This window comes from Sarcophilus harrisii, chromosome 1 (assembly GCF_902635505.1).
Source record: "Sarcophilus harrisii chromosome 1, mSarHar1.11, whole genome shotgun sequence".
NCBI lineage: Eukaryota > Metazoa > Chordata > Mammalia > Dasyuromorphia > Dasyuridae > Sarcophilus > Sarcophilus harrisii.
Genome location: NC_045426.1, coordinates 366,713,730 through 366,720,624, shown reverse-complemented (window position 1 = coordinate 366,720,624; position 6,895 = coordinate 366,713,730).

Below are 6,895 nucleotides of genomic sequence, written 5' to 3'. Positions count from 1 at the left end.
CCATAATACTGCACAGGACCAATTCTAACTTTACTGAAGAGGAAACATTTGGAAATAAAGTTATACCATGTTAGAGGTTGTAGGGATCATATAGTTTAATTTAAAGATGAGGAAAGTAAGACCTGAGAGGATTGTGATTTTTTTCCAAAGTTATATAGGAATGGAGGTAAGGAATGAATTCCTCTAACACTGGACCTAGGGAAAAGAAAAGCTTCTACTTTTGGTAAAGAATAGACTCTTACAGAGTAGCTAATATGATGAAGTGGATAGGGTACTGGATTTAAGAGTCAAAGTAACCTTGAGTCAAATCCCACCCCAGATATTATTCACTATGTGATTACGTTCACGCCACTGAATCTTTCTATTTTTTCCCCCTTATCTGCAAAAAAAATGACATGGTTAGATCTGCTGGTTTCTGAGATTCCTTCCAACTTTTATGATGGGATGGAAGGTGCTTGGGCCTCCTTTCCTTGGGCTGTTGTGCAAAGTGTCAGTACCAGCCCTGAATCCACTGCCTCTTAGGCTAAATGAAAAATGAAATGAAATGAGAGGAAAAAAGTATTCTGAAAAGTTAAAAGCACAATTCAATATTTCCAAGATCTTCAGTTTTGTTATTCTATATCACTGAATAAAGAGGGCAAAAAAGTCATGGTCTTGAGACCAATCTTATAATTAGTCTCTCCAAATCTAGTTAGGTGGCCTCTCAGGCAAACAAACATAACTTCAGTTTTTCCAGGTTGGTAGCTAGGCTCTGACTGACTTGATGATTTGCTAGGACACCATTCGAGAACTCCAAATCACTTCTATCCTGTAAAGAATTATCAGTGAACTTTAGTGAAAGGTCATCTCCAATAAGACCAGGGAATTCTCCCACCTGGCCTGGTTACATGGCATTTGGTTATTTCCAATTCAAATTCTCTGGCCTTTGAAGACCCAAAACACACACCCAGGAAATAGGTCAACATTTTCTCATGGAAGGCCCTGTTGAGTGTATGTGCCCTGTACGGTGACCCATGAGGATTTTCTTTGTGGACCATTAACTCCGAGAAGACAATGCTTAGTTATACAGTGGAGCATTTTGTTTGGTGGGGGAAAGCCACCAGTGTAGTTTGGGGAGCAAAGATTCATTTAATTGAGATTTTTAAAAAGTAGTATGAGGAGAGTATTTCCTATACTACGTGAAGTACTTCATCCCATCCCATGTTATAAAATCTCCAAGCAGGCTGCTCCATTATACAATGTTAAGTCAGCAATTTGTTGCTATCCCACCTCCCCTTTGGAGTCCTTCTCTTTCCTTTCATTATCCCATCTGTAGAACCATAGCATGTAAGGGCAGGATGAGGTTTTATAGCTCACCTTTCCAAGCCCGCCCTCATTTTTCAGAAGAGGAAGATGAGGAACAGTGAAATGATTTGATTATTATCTAGTGACAGAGAGGGGATAAAAACTTGGATCTTTTGACTTTCAGATCAGCCTCTTTCAACAACATCAACTCCCCAGGAACATATCCTGTTTCCTTTTTCCCCCACAGAGCTGCTAATGGATGATAACAGCTTAAGCTGTTACCCCTCCTAAGAGTAATGTAGTTTCATAGATGACTCTGGAAAATGGGAAAGCCTTCAAGACTGAGTGGAAAGAATCTCAAATGATGGGATTTCAGATGGTCATGTGACAGGCTGGTGGGGGATATTATTTGGGGTTAAGACCTGAAACTCCTCAAAACACACCCAGTAGACAGCTGTCCACTTACTGAATGGGCCCTGACAAAGATAAATACAATAGACCATATGCCTATAGTGCAATCCTGTGTCCTTTCTTTTTCTTTTCTTTCTTTCTTTCTTTTTTTTTTTTTTTTTTTTTTTTGCATTTTCCCCCAGACATTTGGAGAGTTCCCCATAAGATAGCAGCTATAAGCACTTTATCCCCTGGGTCCACGTCCTTCTACTCACTGGCACTTCAAGCTTATAATAAGAACCATGAAAAAAAGGGACTCCCCTTAATCTCTATCCACAGATGTCAAAGAAATACCTCTGCTGATCTTTTCTGCTTTTTCTGAATCATGAAAGGAAGTACCCAAGGGATGGTAAAGTTTAATGTTTTAATTTTTAAAAGTGCAATACATCAATCAAGACATATCTGTTAAGGGCCTAATACTGTAATCAGACCACTCTAGTAGGTATTGTGGGATTATAATAAAAGTATGAGACATGACCCCTTCCCTCAAGGAACACAAAGTTTCCTTGGGAAAAAAAAGATAGCACAAAGGAAAAAGTCTCAAGCTGTGATGCAGTGGAAAATGGAGTCAGAGGATCTGGGTTCAAATCTTGGGTCTGCTACTTATTTATTATATGATAAATATAGTATTTATTAATATAAGTAGATATCATTCACCTCTTCAGGCTTCAGTTTCTCTGTATCTTTATAGATGCAAAATGAAATGGTTGGATTAGTTGATCACTGAAGGCCTTTCTATTTTAAATAGGTGATCCCATGAATGATATAGATAGTAAGAGAATGGAGAGATCACTGTGGGCCCTGGAATAGGAGCTGGCTTTGAATTGAACCTTAGCTTGCCCTCTTGGTCCGGTCAACAAAATCTCTGTTTTCTAAGCCCATCTGAAGTAACCTCAAAGGTTATGACAACTTGTCTCAAACAGATAAGGGATGCCCTGCGCTTGGCCTGGTACCTGTTGGATTTGGTTCCATTCTGTTAAATTTAACACACACATATTTAGTACCTACCACATATAAAGCACTGTGTAAGCAGACGACTTTTAAAAAAAGGACAAAAATACACAATTCCTGACCTCAAGAAGCTTACCTTCTGTTCTCTTTGGGTGGTGGCAGCAGCAAAACACAACATTTAAAAAGGTAAGTTTAATACAACTTAGGCAATAAAGGGGGAATATTAGACACTGAGACAAAGTTTTAAGAATACCTAAGCAGGGAAAAAACATTTTCCTTGCTGGGATCAGGAAAGGCTTTTTTTGTTTACCTGTTTTCATTACTCTCCTCTCTCTAACTTTTCTAGGGGCAAAACACAGCTCAGCCTTGTAGATATTTATAAATAAGTCTGTAGTTACCTTATCCTAATCCTTCGTGACTTTGTAGACTAGAGTTGATTACAAGATCACAAATCTAAAATAGAATATAATGGAATAGAATAGAAAATGAAAGGAAATAAGAAGAGAAAGAACAGAATAGAATGGTATTAGAGAACAGAACAGTACAGGACAGGATGGAATGGAACAGAATAGAAAGGGAAAGAAAATAGGAAGGGAAAGAATAGAACAGAATAAAACAAAATAGACCAGAAGAGAAGAGAACAGGATAGAACAGAATAATAAGATAGAACAGAGCAATGGAGTACAGAATAGAACAATACAGAACAGAATAATAGAGTGCAATACAGAGTAATACAGAACAGGAGTACTGAACAGAATAACAGATGAGAATAATAGAATAGAGTGGACAAAAAAGTACTAAACAACAATAGAAAAATAGAACAGAATAATAGAATAGAACAGGACAGAACAGAACAGAAAAATAGAGTACAGAATATAACAATACGGAATAGAATAAAAGTACAGAACAGACCAATACAGAACAGAACAATAAAGTACAGAACAGAACAGAAGAAGAGAATAGAACAGAAAAGTAAAATACATAATAGAAGGGAATAGATTGGAATAGGATTAGGAAAGGAAAGAATAGAACAATGTAGAATAGAATAGAACAGAAAGGGAAAAACAGATAGAATAGAATAGATTCTTTCCAAATCTAGATCAAATTAGAATTGTATGTGGTATCACACTCAGTGATGGAGTGAGAGTTTGAGTCCGAGTCCAGCCCTTCTTAGGTTACTCTAACCCAAGTCTATAATAAAGGGAGCCAACATGGTAAGAAGAGAAATGTGATTGTCATCAAGGAAGGGCCATAGTACAGTATGGTTAGGTCTTTACTTCATCACTGTTTGATTAAAACATCCTCATGTGTTTCTATACCATAATATTTCTAGTCTTTCAAAGAACATTATATTTGAATCCCAATATCAATCTAAGAAATAATTTAATTTTCCATTCCAATTCAGTTCATATTGAAATACCATACTTGTTTCATGAAACCAAATTTGATCCTTGGGTCATAGACTGACTACCCATGGTCTATAAAAGCATGAAGGATTTGGACAAGGTGATCACCAAATCTTCTGTCACCAGAACTAGGAACTATTTTCCTTTCATTATTCTGGGTAAAAAGAGGACCCAAAATGGCATTCCACATCACCTACAAATTCTGTTGAATTAGAATGTTATCTCTTAGGAAGGATATGGATACACTGAGGATTATCTTGAAAAGGGCAGATAGAAAATTCAGACCCTAGAGTGAAGAGCCTTGAACTCATGAGGCTTGGTGGAAGGAATTGGGAATATTTGGCTTAGAAAAAAAAGACTTAATGATAATATGATAGTTCTATTTAAGTATATGAAGAAGTGTCTATGGAAGGGAGTTTAGACATATTTTGCTGGGGCAAAACCAGGAACAATGGGGTGGAAGATATGAAAAATCAGATTTCTGTTTTGTTAAAAGAAAAAATTCCAAACATTTGGAGTTATCCGAAGATGATTATTTGTAAGACACAGTGTGGAGGGGATTCTTACTTAGGTATAGGTCAGACTAAGCAGCCCATATGCTCCCTTATAAGATTCTTTGATTCTTACCCTAAAGAGATACAGGTTGAAAATATAAAACTCCTCCTAAAAAGTTCAGATGCAGGTATGGATGACAGAGTCTACTAATGGATGCATCTGGAGAATGTCTCTGAGTCCAGCATTATTCTGAAGGGCAACTATATCTCCTCTAGTGCCTTGCCAGAGGAGAGCCTGGCAATATGAAGACACTCAAAAACCCCAAAATTTCAGGAGAGATCCTAACTTCAGCTCTGGGTTTTGTATAACACCAGCTTCTCACATTCAGGGCCTTCCCAAAACTGAGAAACTCATTAAGTGAACAGCTAGTCCTGGAGAAAAAGTCAGTCGACAATCATACAAGCAACAAATAGATTCTTAGCTAGAACTGTTGATAATAAAGCACTGCTCTTGCAATTGGAAAGCAGAAAAGATAACAATAAAAGAAAATATATGGTAAGTGGGGCAGACAGCATGGGGCATCTTTGAATTATTAACAACCATCAATATGAGATCTAGTCCCAAGTTCTGCCCCCAAGAACCCTAAGACCTTGGATTGGTCCTTAATCTCAGTTTCTTTTATAAAATAGAAATAACAAAACCTTTCCTCACTAACTCCCAGAGTAGTTATGATGATCAAATAAATGATATGTGTGAGAAGATTTGGGGGAAAAAAGAACATATTCAACAGATTTTAGGGATTTAGGATTTAGGATAACTAAGGGTCAGCTTCGGGGTTAGGAAGATCCCAGGTTCAAATTCCCACTGCTGATACTTGCTGATTGTGGGACCTCAAATCCTTGTTTGATGTTCCAGGAGATTGTAAATTGAAGAATATATCAACCTGCCTCAGTAGAAGTTTCATCTGTGGAATTGCTTATGCTAGGAAACGAAAGTCTGAACAAAAAACATTAAAAACAAAACCAGTTGAGCAACAACCCTTCCTGAGAGGACACAGCCCTCACAGATAGTGATTTGTCTCCATCTACTCTTTTTTGTGTCCTGGATCCTTCTGACAGTCTAGCTTCCTTCTCAGAATCATGTTTTTCAATGTATGTAATAAAATACAAAACATTACAAAGGAAACCAATGACATTGAAATATGGTTATCAAAATATGTTTCCAAAACACATTCATAGACACCAGTTTAAGAAATAAACCTGAATCAATCAATTCTATCAATACAATTCATTTTATCATTTTATCACTGAGGTTCAAGTGAATGATTTCCTTATATTCATATGAGTTAGGATTTGAATCCAAGTCTTCTGACTTCAGATCCACACAAGACTTTTTTTCAATTCCCTCTCCTCCCATACCCTGCCAGTACCCTGATCTCCCAAACCTCTTTGTCTCTGGTATACTATAAAGTTATGGCATTCTGGTCCACTTATATTCAAAACTTCAGTCTCTCTCATACTCCATAACCCATCAATTACTAAACTCTGCCAAATTTTCCTTTGGAATAATGTTTTGTTCCATTTCCTTCCATCCTTGCCATTCCTAGTACACTTGTCCACCCTCTCATCCCCTCATTTTTTCATAGGACCATAGGTAGAACTAGAGCTGGAAGAAACCTCAGGATGTTCTAGTCCAGCCTCCTCATTTTATAGATGAAACAAGCCTGGAGAAGGAAGGTAACTTATGAATAGCCCTAAATTTGAACTTGGGTCTTTTGATATAAGATCTAGTGTTCTTTTCACAGAATCTTGCTGGGATTTTTTTATAGGTGGGTTTCCTATGGAGTTCACTAAATCCCAAGAGAAATAAAAAATTGGGAGATCTTTTGCATTCCTCCTGTTTGAATAACAGCACAGCCCTCTTGTGTAGGGTCATAGTTATCCCTAGTGTTTCTAGCTTTATATGCTTCCCATTATATTATCCCCCAGCAGTTAATTTTCAGAGTAGTCATTCCTCTCTGTTCATTACTGGCCTTTTGTTTAAAAAACAAAATCCCAAGAGAATGCACCTTCTTATCTTATCTTGTCCCTGGGGGTTTAGGTACGTATTTTCCAATCTGACAGTTTCTCCATTTTCCAAATATTCTATAACCTGCAGTAAAGCACTCTGGTGAATTCTCACTGATCAGGGTGAGGTAGAATTTACCTTTAACACTCCTAATAGTTTCCTAACTGATCTCCTGCCTCCAGGCTCTCATTTTCCAGTTCTCTAATCCTAATCATCACAACTAAATTTCCTTAAAAACAATT